This window comes from Myotis lucifugus, unplaced genomic scaffold (assembly GCF_000147115.1).
Source record: "Myotis lucifugus unplaced genomic scaffold, Myoluc2.0 scaffold_91, whole genome shotgun sequence".
Taxonomy (NCBI): domain Eukaryota; kingdom Metazoa; phylum Chordata; class Mammalia; order Chiroptera; family Vespertilionidae; genus Myotis; species Myotis lucifugus.
In genome coordinates this window covers 4286430-4308813 of record NW_005871139.1, presented here as the reverse complement: position 1 = coordinate 4308813, position 22384 = coordinate 4286430, and the positions used below count along the sequence as shown (strand labels likewise).

Below are 22384 nucleotides of genomic sequence, written 5' to 3'. Positions count from 1 at the left end.
CTACATCCAGCATTACCTCCCACAAATCCATTCTTAACTAATAGCTACCTTCATTCCTTCCTTTCTCTAAGTTACCCTTTTAACTCATATATGTTAGGCACTGTGCCAGGCACTGGGACACAGTAGTGGCAGAGCATACTGTCTACAGCTGGAACGAGCTACTCTCAGCCGTGGGCAAACTACGGCCCGCGGGCCGAATCCGGCCCGTTTGAAATGAATAAAACAAAAAAAAAAAAAAAAAAAGACCGTACCCTTTTATGTAATGATGTTTACTTTGAATTTATATTAGTTCACACAAACACTCCATCCATGCTTTTGTTCCGGCCCTCCGGTCCAGTTTAAGAACCCATTGTGGCCCTGGAGTCAAAAAGTTTGCCCACCCCTGTAACTAGAACAAATACAACTCTGATTATGTACTGCCCTGCTGAAAATCCTTCAATGCTGTTCAAGATTCCTTCAGGTTTGGTCCCTGGTAATCTTGCTAGCCTCATCTCCCACCTCCTTCTGGGGCCTTGCATTCTAAGTTGCAGCCATAAAGAATTGTTTTCAGGTAATTTCTCATGCTCTTTCCCTTTTACCTGGGCAACTTTTGTCTTTCTGCCCTGACTCAGTTAGATGCCTTGTTCTCTGAGAAAGCCTCCCCTGTTCGCTTACGGCAGGTTAGGTACAAAGGAAAATTCTGGTGTGGCATGCAGCCTCTGTTTTTTTTAATTGAATACTTCTCCACCCTTCCTTCCAGTGTGTGAAAATATATTTCTAATAAAATCAGCTCACAAAACGGCTGACGGAGCTCTGCATCCACATCCTTTACCTCATTTTCTCTGAAGCAGTTTCTGAGAGGAGGCAACGAACACCCTGTTTTTCAATTTAAAAAAAGGTTAAGGTAACTTTGGCTGGCACAAGTGAGTCAAAAATCTAGGGAAAGTAAGTTTGTATTCCAGCTCGTCTCCTGGCACAATAAATGTGCTGCAGAGACTATAACGGGCAGCAAGGAGAAGGGGATGGGACGGGCTCGCTGCACCCACATCCCCATGAGGATCTCTGATGTGTTTCTCTGCTCATCGGTCCTGGACATGGGATGGCAGAGCATGCTCCCACTGCCAGCCACAGCATGTCCCCTTTCCCTTCCAATGGGTACTTTTTAGGTCAGAAGAAATAAAATTTAAGAGTTTACTAATTTGAAATTGTATTGTGTTTTTGTTCCAGGTCCATCAGTTAATTAACAGCTTTGGCAAATGCAGAAGGACCTGCCTCTTCCAAAAGAGTCCACTGAGCTCTCCCTACATACCACCCTGTGTGACTCTGGCCCTCTGCTTTCTTAGTTATTTATCTGCATTGCCTTTGTACTTGTCTGGCTCCCCGTCTGCCCTGGAGCACAGAAACATGTTATTTGCCGCTGTATCCCCAGTAAATATTGAGTATCTACAATACCTGGCACATAATAGGCACTCAATAAATGACTGATAAATGAATCAATATAGACCTGTTGGTACTTCAAGGAAAGAGAACAAACGTTAGAAGCTCTCAGGATACACGGTTCCTACTAAGTCAGTAAAAACTATGCCACTGATAACTTCCAGTTCCTTCTCACCTGATCGATATCGTTCATCCCTGGCTCCCCCAGATCGAGATCGGTGGTACTTGGAAGGAGCGGAAGTTTGAGCTGCAGATGGAGCAGGTGTCTGGTTTCTATGTTCTTTCTGTGCTGCTGAATCAGTTTCTAAAAAAGGAAGTTTGGAAGATGGTTATCCGATAAAATAATAGCTAACATTTTCTTAGCACTTCACATTCTTCCTACAACACTCTGAGGTAGGTATTATTACCCCATCTATAGTAAAGGGTGAGAGAGCTATAATGTTCATACCAAAAAATGATAGACATTCAGGTGAAAAAATAATCATCTTAGAGCCATAACTGTGAATAGGTGATAGGAAAGAAATAGCAAAATCTATACAAAATGAGTAAGACATCCCAGAGACTGCAAGAACTGGTGGAGCAGGTATAAGACCCCTAATCCTACATATAGTACAAAGAACAGCTTGCAGAGCCTTAACCTCCCCAAACATAAGTTACTCCAAATAAACAGATCATTTAAGCAAAAGCAGGGTGCTTATTATGCAAACATAGATTCAAGTCATACTTAGTAGGCCCTCTTCCAACTGGAGTCGCCCCTGAAGTGGTCCTTTCCAGTCCGTGGTCTGTTCCCTTATTCTGCCCTCTCAACATTTACTGTCTCATCAAGAATATGGGGAAGAGCTCTAGCCAGTTTGGCTCTGAAGGTTTGCTGGTTTGATTCCAGTCAAGGGCACAAACCTTGGTTGCAGGCTCGATCCCTGGTCCCGGTTGGGGTGCATGGGGGAGGCAATCAACCAATGTTTCTCTCTCTAAAAATCAATGGAGCCCTAGCTGGTTTGGCTCAGTGGATACAGCATTGGCCTGTAGACTGAAGGGTCCCGAGTTCAATTCCAGTCAAGGGCACATGCCTGGGTTGTGGGCTCGATCCCCAGTAGGGGGAGTGCAGGAGGCAGCCGATCAATGATTCTCTCTCATCATTGATGTTTCTAGCTCTCTCTCCCTCTCCCTTCCTCTCTGAAATCAATAAATATATATATTAAAAAAATAAAAATCAATGAAAAAAATATCCTCAAGTGAGGATGAACAAAAACAAAAAACAAGTGAATATGGGGAAGGGAGAAAAAAGCAGGTAAAATAAGCAGAAGAAAAACACCTTAAGTTCTCTTTTTAGTGCCTTTTTTAAAAATGGTATTAACTCCAAAGTCATAATCTACCCCACGATAGCCCCGCAGAGGGAGGCCCAGACCACCTGGCCGGTGTCCACAGGTGGAGGCCTAGGCTACCCGGCTGGTGGTGCTGCGGCGGGTGGGCGGGCCTCCCTCTACAGGGCGATAGATATGGGAGCCCCGTGATCGATCACCCCACAGAGGGAGGCCCAGGCCACGGGCCAGCGATGCTGTGGCGGGTGTGCAGGGCCGGCCAGTGATCGCCCCGCAGAAGGAGGTCCAGGCCAGCCAAGCGATTGCACCCCACACCTGTCGCCTGCAGAGGGAAGCGACCAGTGGCCAAGGGGGGGGGGGATGGGTAGCGCCGCACAGATGGCTAGCAGTAGCGGGGCCCGCTGCTGGCAGCCGGGGGAAGGAAAGCCCTGATAGGCACTGATCGCTGGCCAGACTTAGGGACCCTACCTGAGGGGTCCCGGATTGGGAGAGGGTGAAGGCCGGGCTGAAAGACCCACCCACCGTGCACAAATTTCATGCACCGGGCCTCTAGTTTTTTAAATAAAGTAAGAACATTTAACATGAAATCTCCCCTTTTAATAATTTTTTTTTTGGTTAATCCTCACCCTGAGGATAATTTTTCGATTGCTTTTTAGAGACTGGAAGGGAGGGAAGATGTGTGTGTATTGGGGGGAGACAGATAGACAGACAGACATCTATGTGAGAATGACATATCAATTGGTTGCCTCCTGCAGGCACCCCAACCAGGGCCCCCAAGGATCGAACCTGTAACCAAGGTATGGGCCCTTGACCAGGAATCAAACCCAAGACCTTTCTGTGTGTGGGCCAATGCTCTAACCACTGAGTACATGGTCAGAGCTACCCTTTTAATAATTTTTAAGTGCACAATACAGTATTGTTAACTATATGCACAATGTTGCATAGCAGTTCTCTAGAACATTCATCTTATATAACTAAAACTTTTGACCATTACAGTAATAACTCACCGTTTCCCCCTCTCCCTGGCCCCTGGCAATCAACATTCTACTCTCTGCTTCTATTTTAGATTCCTCATATAAGTGGAATCATATAGTATTTGTCCTTCTGTGACTGGCTTTTCTACTCAGCACCATATCCTCCAGGTTCAACCATTTGGTCACACACTGCAGGATTTCCTTCTTTTATACGGCATATTTTAAGTTTCTTTAATAGCACTTAGTTGTGCCTAGCAAGGCAGCTTACACATAGCAAATTAGGTGTCCACTACAATAAGATGTCACCAATCCAGAAATTGCATTGCTCCAGACTACAGCTGAGAATCTGCTTGCACAGTGGTCTAGGGAGTACAAGCAGCAGCCCCACAGACCTCAGTGAAGGCTGAGGGTACTACGGTACTATGGGAACTGGGACTCATAATGTCATACCATTATCGGCTGCCTCCTGCACGCCACCTCCTGGGGATAGAGTCCGCAACCCGGGCATATGCCCTGACAGGGAACTGAACCGTGACCTCCTGGTTCATAGGCTGACGCTCAACCACTGAGCCATCCCGGCTAGGCATGTCATATCATTAAAAAAAAATTATTAGCATGCTTGAGAGGCCGTGTGTAAGAGGTCTAGCTGACAGTTTCAGCTGAGCCCAGGCTCCCATCTGCCCCCGCCAAGGCACCAGATGTGAGTGAAGCCATCTTGGACCTTCCAGACCAACCTGTGCACACCAGGTGAAAGCACTTAGTGACCCAAACTGGCACCATGTGGAGCACAAAAATCACCAACTGAGGCCTGACCAAAATCAGAAGATATAATGCAAAGGTCATTATTTTTTTTAAGTTTGATTATTTTTTTATACATGGTTTTTAAGAAGGCAAAAGAGTATATTTTAGGAAGTTCTCCACAAAAGTGCTGTTATGAATCTAGAAATGTTTTATTTTTTATGGTTCCTGGTAGCTGAGATTTTTATTATAAAATATGTTAACCAAGCAGAACATGTTTTAACACTGAGATTTTGAAAGGTACTGTCTGAGGTTGCAAATTGAAGTTTTAAATCAGTCTAAATTCTCTTGATAATCTACTTCACAGAAGAGTTATACTGAATTCTTAATATTTCATATCTTGTTTCATTTGTTAGTTTTATTACTCTAGAATAGAAGTCAGCAAACTATAGCCCATGTCTATTTTTATAAATAGTTTTATCGGAACACAGCTACGCTCATCTGTTTACACACTGCCTATGGATGCTTTGACACTGTAAAGGCAGAGTTGGTTAGCTGTGGCAGAGACCACATGGTCCTCAAAGCCTAAAATATTTACTATCTGGCTCATTACAGAAAAAGCTTGCCACTACCAGGCTATAACAATAAAAGCTAACATTTAAGTGTTTGCTTTGTGCTAGGCACTGTGCATATAGAAGCACATATAAAAAGTTTTCACATTTTGTCTTTTTCCTCACAACAATCCTATAAAGTCAGCACTATCAACTCACTATAGAAAAAGAAGCAGAGACATGTATCATTTTATCCAAAGTCACAGAGCTAGAGAATGACAGAGCCAAGATTTAAAACCAGGTCTGTCTCACTCCACTGGTCTCCATCAGAAAAGGTTACAAAAAGGTTGTGATGCTCTAGCCGGTTTGGCTCAGTGGATAGAGTGTCAGCCTGAGTTTGATTCCGGGCAAGGGCACATGCCGGGGTTGCGGGCTTGATCTCCGGGGGGGGGGGGGGGGGGGGGACGGAGGCAACCGATCAATGATTCTCTCTCATCATTGATGTTTCTATCTCTCCTTCTCCCTTCCTCTCTGAAATCAATAAAAATATATTTTAAAAAAAGGTTGTGAAAATTCTCCCAAGACTTTAGAGGAAAGCAATGAGAATTAATAATTTAGTCTGCAAGTATCTAAATGCTTCAGGATTTACAGTCAGCAGCTAGACAAGCATTTGTGTTTTTTTAATCACCTGCCTTCATGTGAAAGATTCTGCAAAAAGCCCCTCTAAAAACTTTCGGCCATTCATTAGAGAAATTATTTAAAGCATATTCCAATTGGAGTTGAGGAACTTAGAAGAGGATATGGGGGGGATGAATGGTGATAGGAGACTTGATTTGGGGTAGTGAACACACAATGCAATATGCAGGTATCGTATTATAGAATTGTACACCTGAAACCTATATAATTTCATTAACAAACGGCATCCCAATAAATTTAATAAGAAAGTTAAAAAACATATTCCAATTAACTTTAAATAGAGGACAACAAAGAGGAAGGGGCTATTTTTATCTACATGGTCAGATGACACAGGAAGGAAATCACATTAGCACACACGAGGTACCTTGCTTGCAAATATGCACAGAGAAAATGGTTTGACTTAAACAGAGCATCAGGTTTAAAAGACTAGCTTTGTATTACTTTTTGGGGGCCATACTGAATATATAGCTAAAGTACTTATCGCTGATAATTTTTTTAATTAAATAAGCAGATTTGCTAGGATTGATCAAACCACCCTGCTAAGAAATATGGTACTTCCAAATTAGGCATTAGTAATCCAGAGTATGAAAGGAATAAATATGGATTTGCATTTCACAGAAGATGGACAAAACGGTTCATGTATTTTTACCATAGCACTCTCACGTAGGCTTTTACTTAGCATTTTGCAATGCAATTAATTAGGATAAAGAAGATAATGTCAGCTAAAGAATAAAAATTGAAACAAAGAAATGATGGGGGGGGGGTTGACAGGGGAACTGGGAGTTAATACTTTTGTTTGAGGAAAAATTAGAGAGAATGAACATCTCCACTGAGATTATCTAGAGATTGTCATAGACCAAACCACAAGGAAATAAAACACAAATACAGACAACTAATGAGAACTGAGAATCAGAGTCAGATGATACTTAGCTAAGAGATCTACTGAACTGGCACCAAAAAAAAAAAAAAAGCCTCACAACACAACAAGCTCTTCACCAGGCAACATCAGAACGATGCTCTGCAATGTTTATCTCAGCTCCCTCAGGGACCTCGTCATCCAAGCAGACCAGGTTTCTTTTTGGTCTAAAATCATGACAAACATTTCCTGTAGCTTGCCAGAAATAAAACAAAAAAGTTGATTTGCAGTTTCAATAAGTGGCTGACAAATTTGTTCAGTGACCATTCCTCAGGTGCCCAAATCATATTGTCACAAAAAACATGGATTCCTGACACAATAATCTTCATTAAAATGTGTGATACATCTACTTCAAGAGAGCCTATCGAAAAGAGAAGTAAAAGGAGAAAAGGGTAAAATGAATTCCTAGTAATTGAGTCACTTTAAGTATAACAGAGACACTTAATAATGAAACTCTGTTAATCTTTTTTGAATGTGAATAATTACTCTCCAATTGATATATGAATTCTATAAACTTTTATTCCCATGTATTTGAGTTTACTTTTTAAAATATGAGTTACAAATATATTTTATTATGCAATGAAAAAACTGGAAGCAAATATAGGAAAATGTTAATAGCAATTATTTTGGATGGTATAGATTTTTCCATAGGCTTTATTGGATTTTTACAACTTAGAAAAGTTCTCTGTTTGGATTATAAAAATAATACACGCTCTCTTTAGAACATCAAAATAATAGTTAAGAGTAAAGAAGAAAATAAAAAATGATATTGGTTTTTCTTAATTTGAAGGTCACACCACATTGAGCAGATTCTTACCATAAATTAAAGTAATATTCAGTCTTCAGCTTCCTAAATAAATTATGACACTATAAGCAGGATATCCTTTTCCTATCATCTAAAATCAACTGTCTCCTTTTCATTTCCCCAAAAGCATTGGCAAATCAATGCATATTCGGAGGTCGGAGGGGGGAAATTACGTTGTGGCTGGGTTAAAATAATTTTGGAAGGCTTATTCCCACCTTAGCTTACTCGCCAGGACAACAGTTTGTTGTGGAAGGGGGCAGGAAACAATGTAGCTGGGGCCTCATCAAAGAGAGGAGTGAGGGGTCTGGAAACACAGGAGCACAGCAGGGTGTTATCTACCAGCATGTCCAGCGTCAGCTGGGCAGGCAAGATGCTGCTTAAAGATGAATCATTCCCTGGCCAGGATGTCACACTCCAACCAGACCTCAGGAATTACCTGGGCCCCAGAAATAGGGATTTCTCTACTTAGAATAAGGTATGTACAGTTTCACTACCACAGTAAGATGACAAAAGCAAAGATAGAATTAACAATATATCAACATAACAAGACAGTATATACCATGAAAAATATGTTGACTATGAAGACTCATGAAAAGGTCTAAATGAAACATCCTATATAAGAAAACCCTAATATGAATTGTCCCCTCGGTGGTTGTTCGACCGCTCGCTATGACGTGCACTGACCACCAGGGGGCAGCGCGGAACATGGCGGGCATCTTTGACATGCTGCGACCTCTCGCAGGCTACCTGGGGGCAGGGGTGATGGGGACAGAGGTGCAGTGAGAATGTGGGGTGTCCTCCCGAGCTTGCTCTCACTCCCCCTGCTACCCTCCCCTGGGACGCCAGGGCTCGTGTGCCAGGGAAGCCCATGAGAAGCCCACCCTGCACCCGTGCGGCCTCTTTCAGGTGAGCTGGGCCGCAGCTGCCGGGACCACAGGGGCTGGTTGGGCTTGGGCTCCCCGTGGGTTCGCGCAGGAACCAGTCTGTGAGGTCGGCGGGGAGAGAGCGTGATGCCCACCTGCTTCCGTACAGCACCACTGCATCTCCCTGTGGGGACTCGGGTGCTGTGACTCAGGCGAAGGGGGGCGTGAGGGGTCGGGGGGCCCAGGTGCTGTCCAGGGCCCAGAGGTCAGCTGGGACCTGCCCTTCCACGACAGATGCTCGCGCTTTGATGGCCAGCCAGGCCTGGGGACTGCAACTGTGCATAAATTTCATACACCCAGCCTCTAGTCAAGCCATAAAAGAATACAAAATGTGTACATAATATGATTACAACTGTGTATGTTAAAACTACGGGGGGGGGGCGCAAAAGTAGGTTTATTTGTCTGGAAAATAACATAATTAATAAATAATTAAACAAGAATAAACTGTTTTGTGTACTCATAACTGTAAACCTACTTTTGCCAACCCCTGTATTCATATACAATTATAACGATCAGATGGGACAAAAAGTTCCTAAATAGGAATTAGGTTATGGTGAGCACTCACACTTTTTAGTTTTTATTGTTTTGTTTAAAGTTATATATAAAATCAAAGTAATTTTAAAAGGCATCAAATACAGTTAAATGCTAGAATGACAGCTGCAAACTTAAATCAAGCATTCTTCAAAACTGCTAAATTCTAGTGTGAAACATACTTGAGATCCAAAGAAAAAGATTACTTACTAATTTTCATACAGTGACAGCTTTAGTTTGGGGGTGCCTGATCTTTCAGACCGTTATGCAGAATATCCACTAGGGGTCACCATTTTGTTTAAATAGTGATGCCGTTACGAGGTTTAACAGTAAGTTTAAGGAAACCCGCAAATTTTAACTTCTTTTACAACACAAAGCCTTCTTTCTCCATGATCAACATGTAGATAATTTATGTGGACATCAGACTCTTCTATGATTCTATTGTTTGAATACAATAACAATGATAACCTAAAAAAAGAAGCTGCTATTTAGTAGTATAAAACTATGCAAAACTTTCCATTCAGGAAGATGGAAGAAAGCAAGCCTCAGCTTTTCATCTTTCACCTCTGCTGATGATTTCACAGATATTCTCACCTGTGAGAGTAATACAGTCAAGCAGGATGTGCTTTGAGAATCAAGTAAAAAAACATTCCACTTTTTAGGAGTGAACAGAGCAGACTCACTCATTGGTCTTGGTGCTAGTGTCCAGAGAAGAAATATATTAATAACCGATCACCAATTCACACACATCTTTTATAAGTGATATGTGCAGAAAAGGAAAAAGAACAAGGCTCTCTGGGGCCACGTAATGGGGAATTTAATTTGTATTAGAGCTTCAGAGAAGATCCATTAAAAAGAGACATTGATGTAGGCTTTAGCTAGGCAGAGACAGGTAAAAGCCACCTCATACAAAAGCATGGTATCTAGTATTTGTAGAAGTCCAGTGAGGAAGAAAAATCTTGACAAGTCTAAGAAAGACTGCCCTGAAAGATGTAAAATGATACAGAATGAGGCTGGAGAAGAAAAGGGAGGTCAGGTCACTGGTCCTAAGCCAGAGGCTCGGCCTTTGAAGGGACTTAAACAGGAAATGACAGAGTAACAAAGACAATACATTTCTATGGCTCTTTTAACTTTCATGACACCATCTCCTTTTATCTTCACAATAACACCATCTAATAGATACCAGTAAGGAAGCAGGACACCCACCACAGATTAATCTGTTTTTCTCTAGTGAGAATGTGTCAATAATCACCTTGAATCATTAGAACGAGAGTCTCCAGTCCACTCCATCCCAAAAAGGGTGGATGAGGATACCTTGAATCACTCAGGGAATCTCCCCTGGGAGCTAAAGCACCTCTGAGTCACAGAGAGCATTCCTCAGAAGGACGGGAGATTAACCTCACTCATTGCCTGCAGGAGAGAATGACAGTGTTTGCATTTCGCATCTGGAAAAAGGGCCATCAGCCTGATTCCTAGGGGTGGATTCTGGGAGAAGGATGCTGGGAGTTCTGGGTCTGTGAAGTGGCCAGCATCTGAACAGATCCTGATCCACAGCTTCCTGGGCCATTTAGTAACAGGAAAATGTTGTGCCTGGGGCTAAAGGAGCACCATACCAAGAGCTCTGCCCTGAGAATACAAGATGGCACCTTGGCCCAGCCGAGCACAGAGGGCTCCTCCACCAGAATGGCTAACTCGGAAGCAGGCTTAGCAGTGGGTCGGCATTACTGTTCACAAGTCAGGAGCAGTTTTCACAGCACCCCATGAGGCACCAGGACGCAGCAGCAGACTATGAGGCTCTTCCCTTCTGGGTGTGGCAACTGCCCACCATTCCTTTTGTACTACCTGTATCCCAAGCCGTTCTTGGACAACTCAGGAGGAAAGAGAAGCCCCAAGAGGAAGATTGCAGACTTCCTGCTGAAGGCATCTGGGGACAGATCTGATTACAATGTATGCTCCACTTCACAGTGACGATGACACTATCGAAACCTAGCAAATGGAGAGCAGAGCTGGAATAAACAATTCCATATTCTTTCCATTATGATCCTCACTTGGGAAGGAACTTTTAAATAAAAATGAGATAAAAGACAATACATCCCACCCTCCACTCCTCCACACACAAAGAGGCCTACTAAATATTTATGTGGTTGGAAATGTTCTATAGCATTCCAAAATGCTGTTCCAGATTTCAGTAGCTGGTTTTAGGTTCATGTCCCTTTGAATTTCCACTGTACTTTGTTTAGAACTGTCTTAAGTACTTATTTGACTTTATCTTTTATAGTCTCGATTTGTATACCTTGTGCTATCTCTCCCACTATAGTATAAATAACTTGAGGTCAGAGGCTGGTCTTAACTCATCTTGTATCTCTGGCAGTAATTGGCTCTGGCTAGGTCTTATGCATTGCCAGCACCCAGTATTTTGGTTAAAATAAGTAATTAAGATCTTGTCTGTCTCCTCATTTCCACCAATGATAGTGGGTAACTAGAAAAAACAAAGACAAAAATGAAGAGATAACGATTTAAAGGGTATGGTGAATGTAAAGCTGAAAGGCTGCTTATTTGGGTATCTCTGCCATACAAGCTTTATGCAAAAAATGTGCCTCTCAAAGATTTCATACAATTAGATGAAGTCATCAAGAGGCCTCTATCCTTGAGATGAGTTACCAGAGACTTTAGAGAGAGAGGATAAAACATGGGGTTTTCTTTTGTTTCATTGTAAGTTGGTCATATACCACTTGCACAATCTCAAAGGTAGGACTGAACATAGAAGAATATGATGAAAGGGGTGTGGAACAACTAACAAAAGTAGCATACGTGCATATATACGGGAATACCGGTGAGCAAATACCCTCTAGCAAAATAAGCAGCAATCACAACAGTAATCCCAGTGTGGGAAAAACCTTTGGGTCACCAAAACTTCTTACCAGGACAAGCTAGACAATGTTAATGCATAACCACATTCTGAATGTGGGATGTCTCATCCCTAAAAGGGCAATAGGTAAAGGTCTGGGGTTAAAATAATGTGGAAACCTGGGCCAAGGAGCCAATAACAGGTGTGGTCCTATTTTGAAGCAGGAGACACATACAACTAAATGAAGTGAAAGACAGCAGGACACAGTCAAAGGAAGAAAATCAAACACACAAAGGTCACAATCTCAAATACACAAAGACAGATGGAATGTTTAGAACAATGTCATCAAAACCAGAAGCTGCAGTACTGTCCTAAAGCAAAAGCTGTGGAGTCCTACAGGAGATGCCACTGTTGAACCTCAAGGGCAATTTAAACAGCAGGAGAGTTGCAAAACAGAGCTGAGCAGAGCTCTGCTCAGACCCATCCTGAGGAGGGAGGCCTCCCAGCTTCAACACCTTAATCAGCTGTTGTGGAGACAATATGATCAGCTTGCTGGTGAACAGCCAAATGAGCTACTAAGATCTTTGAGATTTTTTTCTTTATAATTAATTTTTATTATGTTTACATTTATATTTGAAATATGAATATATGTCAAGATAGTTAATTTATAGATATAACTATAGATATTCCTTATAACAAGTACAACTTGTAAGAAAATAAATGTAAATTAACCAATGTAGAATTTTAATTTCTATTTCTCCATTATAAAATTGGAAAAATGTATATTCAATTTTATCTTCATATTTGACAAAATGTTCATGTGGCTGATCTATGCTAATTATTCTTTATTACTCAGTTGGGAGAAATTACAATGATTTCATTCATGCTAATCATGTAAATGAGTAGAACTATGCTTAAAAATATTAAAGGATTTGAATTTTGTTCTCTATTTGAACCAAACAAAAGAATGAAAATGTATAAATTTTAATCTGCTGTGATACAATTCATAAGAAAATTGCATAAAATCTGAAAATTTAAAAATATCTTTATTGACTTTAAGAGAGAAAGAGAGAAAGAAACATCAATGAGAGAACAACCTCCTGCATGCCCCCTACTGGGAACTGAACCTGTAACCTGGGTATGTGCCTTGAGTGGGAATCAAACCAGCAACCTTTGGGTGCATGGGAGGATGCCCAACCAACTGAGCCACACTGGCCAGGGCAGATCTGAATTTTTAACAATTACAATGCCTGTTGTCCAAAATCAGTTTCTGAAACCCCTTCCTTAAAGAAAACTTCAGGGAGCATATTTATGTATGTACACTACAGCGATCTTTTAGACTGATAGAAATTATTTTTGCACCGATTCTTTAAATAGAAATCTATATACATAAAAGTCTAATATGCTAAGTGTCCGACTGTCTGATTGGTCACTATGACACACACTGACCACCAGGGGGCAGATGCCCAACACAGGCGCTGCCATGACATGAATTGGCCATTTACAGAAGCCCACAAAGAACACTCGGTTTCCACCAAGTGGGACACAGGCCCTGCTACCACCCCAAGTGACAGCCCACCAAATTGCAGCCGACACCCCATGGCACAAAATGCAGACCATAGCCCAGCCCAGCCCGGAAACGGTGGCTGTGGGTGCTGAGTAATGACGTCAAGTAGCAATGCCTGGCTTCCGCTCCTTAGCTACAGGCCATCTATCTATCTATATAAAAGGCTAATATGCCAAGTGTCCGTCTGGGTAATGATGTCAGGTAGCAACACCCAACTTCCTCTCCCTAGCGACTAGCCTCCTTGCAGTTTCTTCAGCCCAGGAACACAACTTGCTTTATAGCCAGGTGCAAACATTTTACACTTTAACCAAATGTCTGTGAAGTGTTTTCCCGTGCCTCATCTCATTTGATCCTCACAGAAGTCCTGGAGTAGGTAGATAGGAGACTCAGTGGAATTCTATTTTCTTTTCATTAGCCGGAAAATGCAGATCTAGAAAGCTTAGAAACTTGACCCAACTAAAAAGAAGTAAGAAATGGTGGACCTTGAAAATGACTTCAGGTTTTCTCACTGCGCAGAATATAGTGAAAACACTGCTGCAGCCCTAGCCGGTTTGGCTCAGTGGATAGAATGTTGGCCTGTGGACTGAAGGGTCCCGGGTTCACTTCTGGCCAAGGCACATGCCTGGGATGCAGGCTCGATCCCCTGTAGGGGGTGTGCAGGAGGCAGCTGATCAATGATTCTCATCATTGATGTTTCTATCTCTCTCTCCTTCTCCCTTCCTGTCTGAAATCAATAAAAATATATTTAAAAAAACAAAACACTGCTGCAGTTAAATATTTTACCCTTTATTCTCCCTGTGTGATCTACAATAATAATCTGCTTTGTGTTGATATTTACTGCTGTATTGCTGACAATTACCTGAAAGAGAAGTTGCAGTGCTTCACTGGGCTGGAAAAAGTTTAGCTAAATCAGAAAGCAGGTCTAATTAAGCAAGTTTATGCTATATCTATAAAAGGCTAAGTTGACTCACACATGCGCAATACATATAAATCTCTCACTGGCACCAATCGCATGTGTGTGTTTTGATCTGTCATTGTCGATCATGAATTTGGTTGACACTTTTATTATAGAGAAAGGGCGAAGAGCGATATTAAAATATTTCTTCTAATTAATTTCCTTTCAATGTGCACGAATTTGTGCACCGGGGTACTAGAGTTAGGATAAAGAATTCTGATTAAAAATGAGCACTTCTATCTGTCCTCACTCCTTCCCAAAATGCCACTAGAATGATAATGAAGGCCTGCAGCAGGACAAGAAAACAATCAGTTCAGATAAATATAGGGAGAGAGACAGCACCAAGCATCGTCTCTACAAAAATAATAATGAAACTGATAGATTAATTGTGCAAGAAAGAAAGGAAATGTAATCCTAGTAAACCAAGTGACTTAGCTGTGAACAATCTTTACATAATCATAATATATCATATAATAATCATAATAATAAACACTGAATGTTGATTTAGCAACAAAAAAGCAATATATTGAACATACAGCCCACAACGAGTACAATCAGATGTGAAGGACAGGGGAAAAGGAAAAAGGGAGTGCGTGGTGTCTGTGTGGCTGAGGAAGGAATATGTAAGATTGAAAAATTCTAATTTTTTTAAAGAAGAAATTAATAGATCCTGCCTCAAATTGAAAAAAGTCAAGAGAGATGGTAAAATGTTACTTAGAAACACAGAGTAAATGCCAGAAGAAACAGAAGAGTTGAAAGAAGGAATCTCTGGGGAAAAAGAGGACACTGCTTGTTTTTGTTGTTACAAACCTCCTATTACCATTTGATTATTTAAAATAAATGCATTAATTTGATTTAAAAATAAAAATTAAATAAAGAGAAATGTTAAATCTCAGATGAGAATCAACATACTGTGCACAGTCTTGAAGTTTAGTAGATCTAAACTGAAAGGTTAATTGAGGATGGAAACAAGCTGCCAATCTGTAATCTGCTTCTTTCATTACCTGACACTTTCATCTTCTAAAAGAGATGTTTATTAAAGGAGATACTGGAAATTCTAAACGTTCTTCCTGTTCAGTTCCAAAAACATTTATAGAACATTTACTATATGCCAGGTATCAATGCTAGAAACTGGGAACATGAAGAATAAAAATAATGATAATAAAAATAATCTTTAAAAATATTCCTGACTTTAAAGATCTTAAGATTCTATTAAAGCTAGTTAGTTACTTGTATTCAAAGTAGTATCTTAAAGATTAGACCACAGAATCAGCCCAAGAGAGTTGCTCCCTAACATAAAACTTTCCATTTTCCTAAAAGTCCAAGAGTAGCCAGGAGTGACTAATTTACAGAGGATTTAAGTATTTGTGGTTTGAAAATGCAATTCTTTAAGGCATGCCAAAAGAGAGTTAATTTCTGGCTTCTTTCCCTACAAGTATGCTAATTCGGACATGGGGGAAGCTTTATATCGAGGCTCTAGAGCTTCCAACTACTGAAAGATGTTCTATGGGCTCTTCTTTTCAAAGAACATATGGCTCAGAATGAAGAGATGTGAACCGACCATACTTTCATTTCTCCTAGGCCTCTCACAGTGACAGCATCTTGAGGCCCTGATAATGATTTTAACCTTTATCAAGATATGAATTTTTCATATAGCATGACCCTTACAGATAAAGTTTGGGTTTTGTTTAACTAAAGAAACAACAATCAGTTCCAAAGTTGGGAGATTTAAGTGATTTTCAAGGATAATTTTGACATCATATTTTTGTCATACAGTGACTTTAGAATCTAATCCCTGTGATACTAGTGAATTAATTACATTATGCTCATTATTAACCAAAATTGTCCTCACTTGACTTCCACTAGTTTCTAAGTATTTTCTTCAAATCTTGTGTTCTCTTCCATATTTTCCCATTCTCCCTGTTACATTCTTAATTATTTTCTGAAGTCTTAAAGATTTATGTAACATTTGAGAAATCTAAAATATATGTAAATATGCAACCCAAGATAACTCAACTCCAAATCAATTTCATAAAGAAAACTATTCACTAAATTTTTTGATAAGCATGTACATAATTGTTCTAATAATACAGAGCAGCAGGCAGTATTAATTTTTTGTTTCAAAAGAGATTAGTGGAGAATGTTACTTTTATACACTACACTCAAGTAGCCACGCTCACAATGAAGCATCTTGCAAGTGGAGTGGATGAAATCTAACAAGGTAATGGAAAGAGTTTTTAAGAGGCTGAATCCCTCTATACGTAAGGAGTAGGAAACTCCTACCAATAGCAGTAAAATGAGTTTCATTTAATTCTATCTCAGATATTAATATAATTCAGTAAGTTTAAATTTTTCATTCCAATGCCATTAAAAAAAAATCAAGCTAAATACCTTCTTCAAAGTCTACAAAGATATACGGGATAAATAACCCAAGGAGTAATCTATTTTTTTTACTAGAGAACCTATGGAATATAGATTATCCACCAGCCCACAACTGACCCTTTTGGGGAAAGACATGAATAGGTTCAAGAAGAAAAGTGGGCAAAGAAAATAATAAACATGAATTGAGAGAATTTACCACTAAGAAAGAGTCATTTAGGAAGAAGGAAACTGAACTGAGAGGAAGAAGTGATATACAAATGAACAATGAATAAAGAAACAATATTAACTACCGTTAACAACATAAAACAACAACAATAACTGATAACTGAAGAAGCATATAAACGAGGTGGCACTAAAATGAAAGATGGGCAGTGATGGGAGTCAACATAAAAGCATTTTAAAGCCCTTACGTTCCTTGGGAGAAGAACTAAGATGTCTAATATCTCTAGACAGTTTAGATTTTTTTAAAAAAGCCTTAAAATAGAAACATTACAGGGACAAAGACAGCTACTCATGATCAAAGTAATAATACACAAAAAAGACATAATTCTTAATTTGTGTGTACCTAGTAACATAGTTTTAAAACCTATAAAGCAAAACTTCACAGAGCTATAGGGAAAACTAACAAACCCAGTCATGGTACAAGTTTTCAACACACTTCTATCAGAACTGATAGAGCAAACAATCAAAAAGTTAGTAAGAATAGAAAAGATCTGAACCACATGATTAAATAGTTTGAATTAATGGACCAAAACCATCCACTCAACAAATAAAACACAAATAGATGCGTTATAGAAATTTACCAAATACTAGGCCTGTCTTAACAAATAACGAAGACTTGATCTCTGACCACAGTGAAATTAAGAAAGTGTTATCTGCCCTGGACAATTTTCTAAGTGGTTAGAGCATCAGCCCTCTGACCAAAAGGTCTTAGGTTCGATTCCCAGTAAAGGGCACATACCTCGATTGCAGGTTCCCCAGCCCTGGCAGGGGCGTGTACCGGAGGCAACCAAACGATGTGTCTGTGTCTCTCTCATGTTGATGTTTCTCTCTCTCTCTCTCTCTCTCTCTCTCTCTCTCTCTCTCTCTCTGTCTCCCCCAACTCCTCCTTCTCTTCCACTCTCTTTAGAAATTAATGTAAAAAATACCCTCGGGTGAGGATTATAAAAAACAAACAAACAACAACAACAACAAAAAACCCCCACAGATATCTTAGGAAAAAAGACAGCAAATCTAAGCATCCAATTCAGGAAATTTTTTTACAAATATATTTTACTGATTTTTTACAGAGAGGGAGGGAGAGGGATAGAGAGTTAGAAACATCGATGAGAGAGAAACATCGATCAGCTGCCTCCCGCACACCCCCCACTGGGGATGTGCCCGCAACCAAGGCACATGCCCTTGACCGGAATCGAACCTGGGACCCTTTAGTCCGCAGACCGACGCTCTATCCACTGAGCCAAACCAGTCAGGGTTCAGGAAATTTTTAAAAAGTTCATAACAATGTTAGAATGTAAGAAAGGAAATATATATATATGAGCAGAAAATTATAAATAAAAAAATAAAGACATGCTAAAAAAATCAACAAAAATGAAAAGCTTGTTCTTTGAGCTTCTGGGAAAACTGATCAACAGAAAAGACAAACAAGTTAACAATATAAACAAAGCAACAGTTTTAAAAATAAAGAGAATAATGTGGATAACAGAAACAATAAACTTTAAATTTAGCAAAACTGGCTCATGAAGAAACAGAAAACTGATAGAACGTAGTGACAGACAAGAGATGGGGCCTGGAGGAGATGCTGAGGATGACTTTGAAGTCTCTAACTTGCCAGGTTTATGGATGTGAGCTCCATTTATTCAGGAGGAAACTAGGAGAGAAGCAGTGAAGCAGGTTGGATGTCTTTTGTTAGTTTTGTATGATGTACTGTATACACGCAGGAGGAGCTGGTGCTAGTGGTAGGCGTGGTGTGTGTAAGTTATAAATTTAATGGCTATGTTTGGATATGTTGAAACAGAGGTTCCTTTAAGATATATAAATGGAGATGTTAAGTATGCAATTGGATCTAGGATCAGGAGCTCAGGAGAGATCTGGGTTGAAGATACCTATGGGAGTTACCTGTACTGAAATGATAATTAAAGCACAAGTATGGCTGAAATACCCTAGGCAAAAAGAGCACTGGTTCTCAAATGTGGTCCCTGGACCAGGAACCTAGGGCACCACCTGGGAACTTGGCAGAAATGCCAGTTCTTGGGCCCATCCTGGACCTAGTGAATCAGAAACCCTGAGAATGGGGTCCCACAATGTTATTAACAAGCCCTCTGGTGATCCTGATGCAGGCTAAGATTTGAGAACCACTGATATAGAGTGAGACAGCAATAGGGCTTGGGACCTTGCCTTGAGAGTTCCAACATTTAACAGAGCAGAATGAGCCCCCCAAGATGACAAGGAACAGCAGGAAAAGTGTTTCAAAACAAGTGTTTCAAGAGGTAGAGTGGCAAAGACTACTGAGATACTACTTACCATAGCTCCGGAAAGGATTGGAATGAGCTGAGAAGTAAGCAAGAGTTGAGAAAAGAGAGATGTAAGTACAGACAGTTCTGAGCAGTTTGATCATCAACAGGAGAGAGAGGGTGGAGCTGGAAGATATTGACAAGGGAAGATTTTTTTTTTAATAGAACAGGAATAAGCATGATGAACTGCTAAGGGGAAGAATCTGACTGAGAGACAGAGTGACTGTACAAGAGAGATGGGGAGTGACAGCGATAGCATACTTTAGAGCAGCGGTTCTCAACCTGTGGGTCACGACCCCTTTGGGGGTTGAACGACCCTTTCACAGGGGTCGCCTAAGACCATCAGAAAACACATATATAATTACATATTGTTTTTGTGATTAATCACTATGCTTTAATTATGTTCAATTTGTAACAATGAAATTGGGGGTCGCCACAACATGAGGAACTGTATTAAAGGGTCGCAGCATTAGGAAGGTTGAGAACCACTGCTTTAGAGCAAGCGGTCACCAACTGGTGGTCCACGGACCTCCGTGAGGTCCGAAAGGTTGGTGACCGCTGGTGTAGAGACACGGGCTGTGCAGCTGTCTGCCTCGGCAGAAGGAGCACTTTATTGCCAACAGTGTTTAGAACTGCTCTGCATGGTGACAATAAAAAGCTGGCCAATTTTTTGTTGGTTTTATTATCGCTTTTTAAATTCCTACAGATCCTGTACCCCTTATTGCCAACACCAGAGTGGCCCATTCCCACTGCCCTCTCCTTGTTGTCACTGAATGATAGTATAAGGTTTCTGAAAGGGGGTTAGGGGATGAGACTTACTGCACAGGTGGAAGAACTATCCTTGGATAAGAGGGACACATTACCTTTTTAAGCCAGAAGGAAGAAGGTAAACAGGATGAACACAGATGTGGCAAGTGGGACGGTTGGTAACAGAAAACTGAAGGAATACCATCAATGGGTTCTATTTCCCCCATGAGGTGATCTGTAAGACCATTCCTACTGTGAGACGGCTAGTCACATTCTCCCGGCCTACAGCAATTAAACATTTGATCTGTCACATCCATACTCACTAAGCAACCTCCTATTTGTGATCTGGCTTTGCATGGGGCAAAAATTCTTCCCTCTGAATTCATTCCTTTTTTTAAAAAAAATATTTTTATTGATTTCAGAGAGGAAGGCAGAGGGAAAGAGAGATAGAAACATCAATGATGAGAGAGAATCACTGATCGGCTGCTCCTGCATGCCCCCTACTGGGGATCCAGCCTGCAACCCAGGCATGTGCCCTTGACCGGAATTGAAACCAGGACCTTTCAGTCCGCAGGCTGATGTTTTTATCCACTGAGCCAAACTGGCTAGGGCTGAGTTCATTTCTATATACATCTGTTCATTAAAATATTTTAAACTGGCTGTCACTGCATTGACCAGTGGTTTTTGTAGAGAGGAATTTCCAAGAATAATGCAAGAAACAAAACAAGGACCAATACAATATATTGGTGTATCACCATTATTCATTTACATATTCCATTATTCATTCAACAAATATTTACAGACTATATATCCTGCACAAGGCTCGATATTAGAACTGTGGGGTATACAAAGCTCTCAAGGTATTTGTAATCCAGAAATTAAAAGCAATTAGCTCCACAAAGAACAGGCTTGCAAGAGGGGAATTAGAAAAAAAATCCTTAAAGTAAATATAATTAAAGCAGCAATAAGCTATCGAAGTAAATCCTGAAATCTGAGTGACTTTAAAAATATGACAACTCAGAGACAGAGAGCCTTGCCTGGAAGCAGCCCCTCTGGAATTAAGCACAAAAGTGACTCAGAACTTTTCTGATATATAAAGAATGTGCCAAGCCTGGCCGGGTGGCTCAGTTAGTTGGAGCATCAACCCATATACTAAAAAGGCTTTGGGTTCAATTCCCAGTCAGGGCACATACCTAGGTTGCAGGTTCGATCCCTGATTGGGGTGCATACGGAAGGCAACCAATTGATGTTCCTTTCTTTCTTTCTCTCTCTCTATCTCTCTCTCTCTCTTTCTCCCCCCCTCCTCTCTCTCTCAAAATAAACACAACAAAACAAAAAACATCCTCAGGCGAGGATTTTAAAAAATAATAGTAAAGAACATGGCAGTCTCTTTGCAGAAAAATAAGTCAGGCTTTAAATTAATTTAAAAGTTAATTTAGGGTTCTTACCCCAAAATCCTCAGGTACTCCAGTACTTGAGTTGCCTTGCAATACTGAATCTGTCATTCCTTCTTACTTTTGCTCCCCTTGCTCTCCATCACAGTCTGTGTCCAGGCATAAGTAAGCTGCAGTTTTTCCATGACCTGGAATTTTCTGCCTTTGAATCATATCAGCTATGCACAGATACACTATCACCCAAGCTTTGTGTAAATGATTTGATGACCTTGGGTATTTTAAAAGTGCCTAGCACACAGCAGATGCCCAGTTAGGATTCATTTCCTCCTTTCTTTCCTTCCGTTTTCTTCTCTCCTCTGGTGAGGAAGAGAGGGAAAAACAGGAACCAACAAAAGACAGATCTCCTGTAAAACAGCATTTTTTTGGTGTAAAAATACTGAAAAGGTTTAAACCACTTCTCATTGCCTACCTTGTGTCTGTGGGATGTAAGGAGACAGGAGTTTTGATCTTTTCTTTTCGTATCCCTTCTGTGTGATGTCCCCTAAAATAGCAAGAAACAGAAATACGTTATGCATTATTCTTACACTGTGCTTGTTCACTGTAAAAATAAAATTAATTACAGAGAACTACAGAATTACCACACGGAGAGTAGGGAAAAAACGTATAGTTCTTTGCCAGGGAAAAATTTTGCTATGTGTGATTTTCCACAGACTTGGAGTTGACTTCTTGTGGAAAATTGTAGGGCTTGTCCTTACACTAATCTAGCATAGCAATATGCTGCGTACCATGTCAGATGTTCCTGAGTTCCTAGGTACCCCTCGTTTCCTTGGTATTTAATATATACCAAAATGGAATGCTGCAATTTTTAGTTTGACCAAATGAATGCAATTGATTTGGGAGGCATTCAATTATATTGCTATACAGACCCACATAAAATCAAAAGTCTGGTTAAGGGGAGAAGTCGTGGTTCAGGCACTGGGATGGGATATTTGAAAGGCCCTTTTACACCCTAGTACTTGTGTGAGAACCTGGAGCTGGAACCCCCACGTCCTCTCCCTTCGGTTCACTGGTCTGTCTGTATTACTGATATAAATGTATGTCTTTTTCAC

At 40.6% G+C, this 22384-nt stretch overlaps 1 protein-coding gene across 1 annotated transcript in view; it reads right to left on the bottom strand.

The window, feature by feature from the left end:
- DIP2B (disco interacting protein 2 homolog B) overlaps window positions 1-22384 on the bottom strand; it is a 150026-nt gene that overhangs the window by 93086 nt on the left and 34556 nt on the right. The window contains exons 2-4 of the mRNA XM_014458244.2: window positions 21745-21816; window positions 21330-21631; window positions 1592-1720 (exon numbers count right to left, since the gene is read on the bottom strand). The gene's annotated coding sequence lies outside the window, so the exon portion shown is untranslated. The remainder of the gene's footprint in view (window positions 1-1591; window positions 1721-21329; window positions 21632-21744; window positions 21817-22384) is intronic.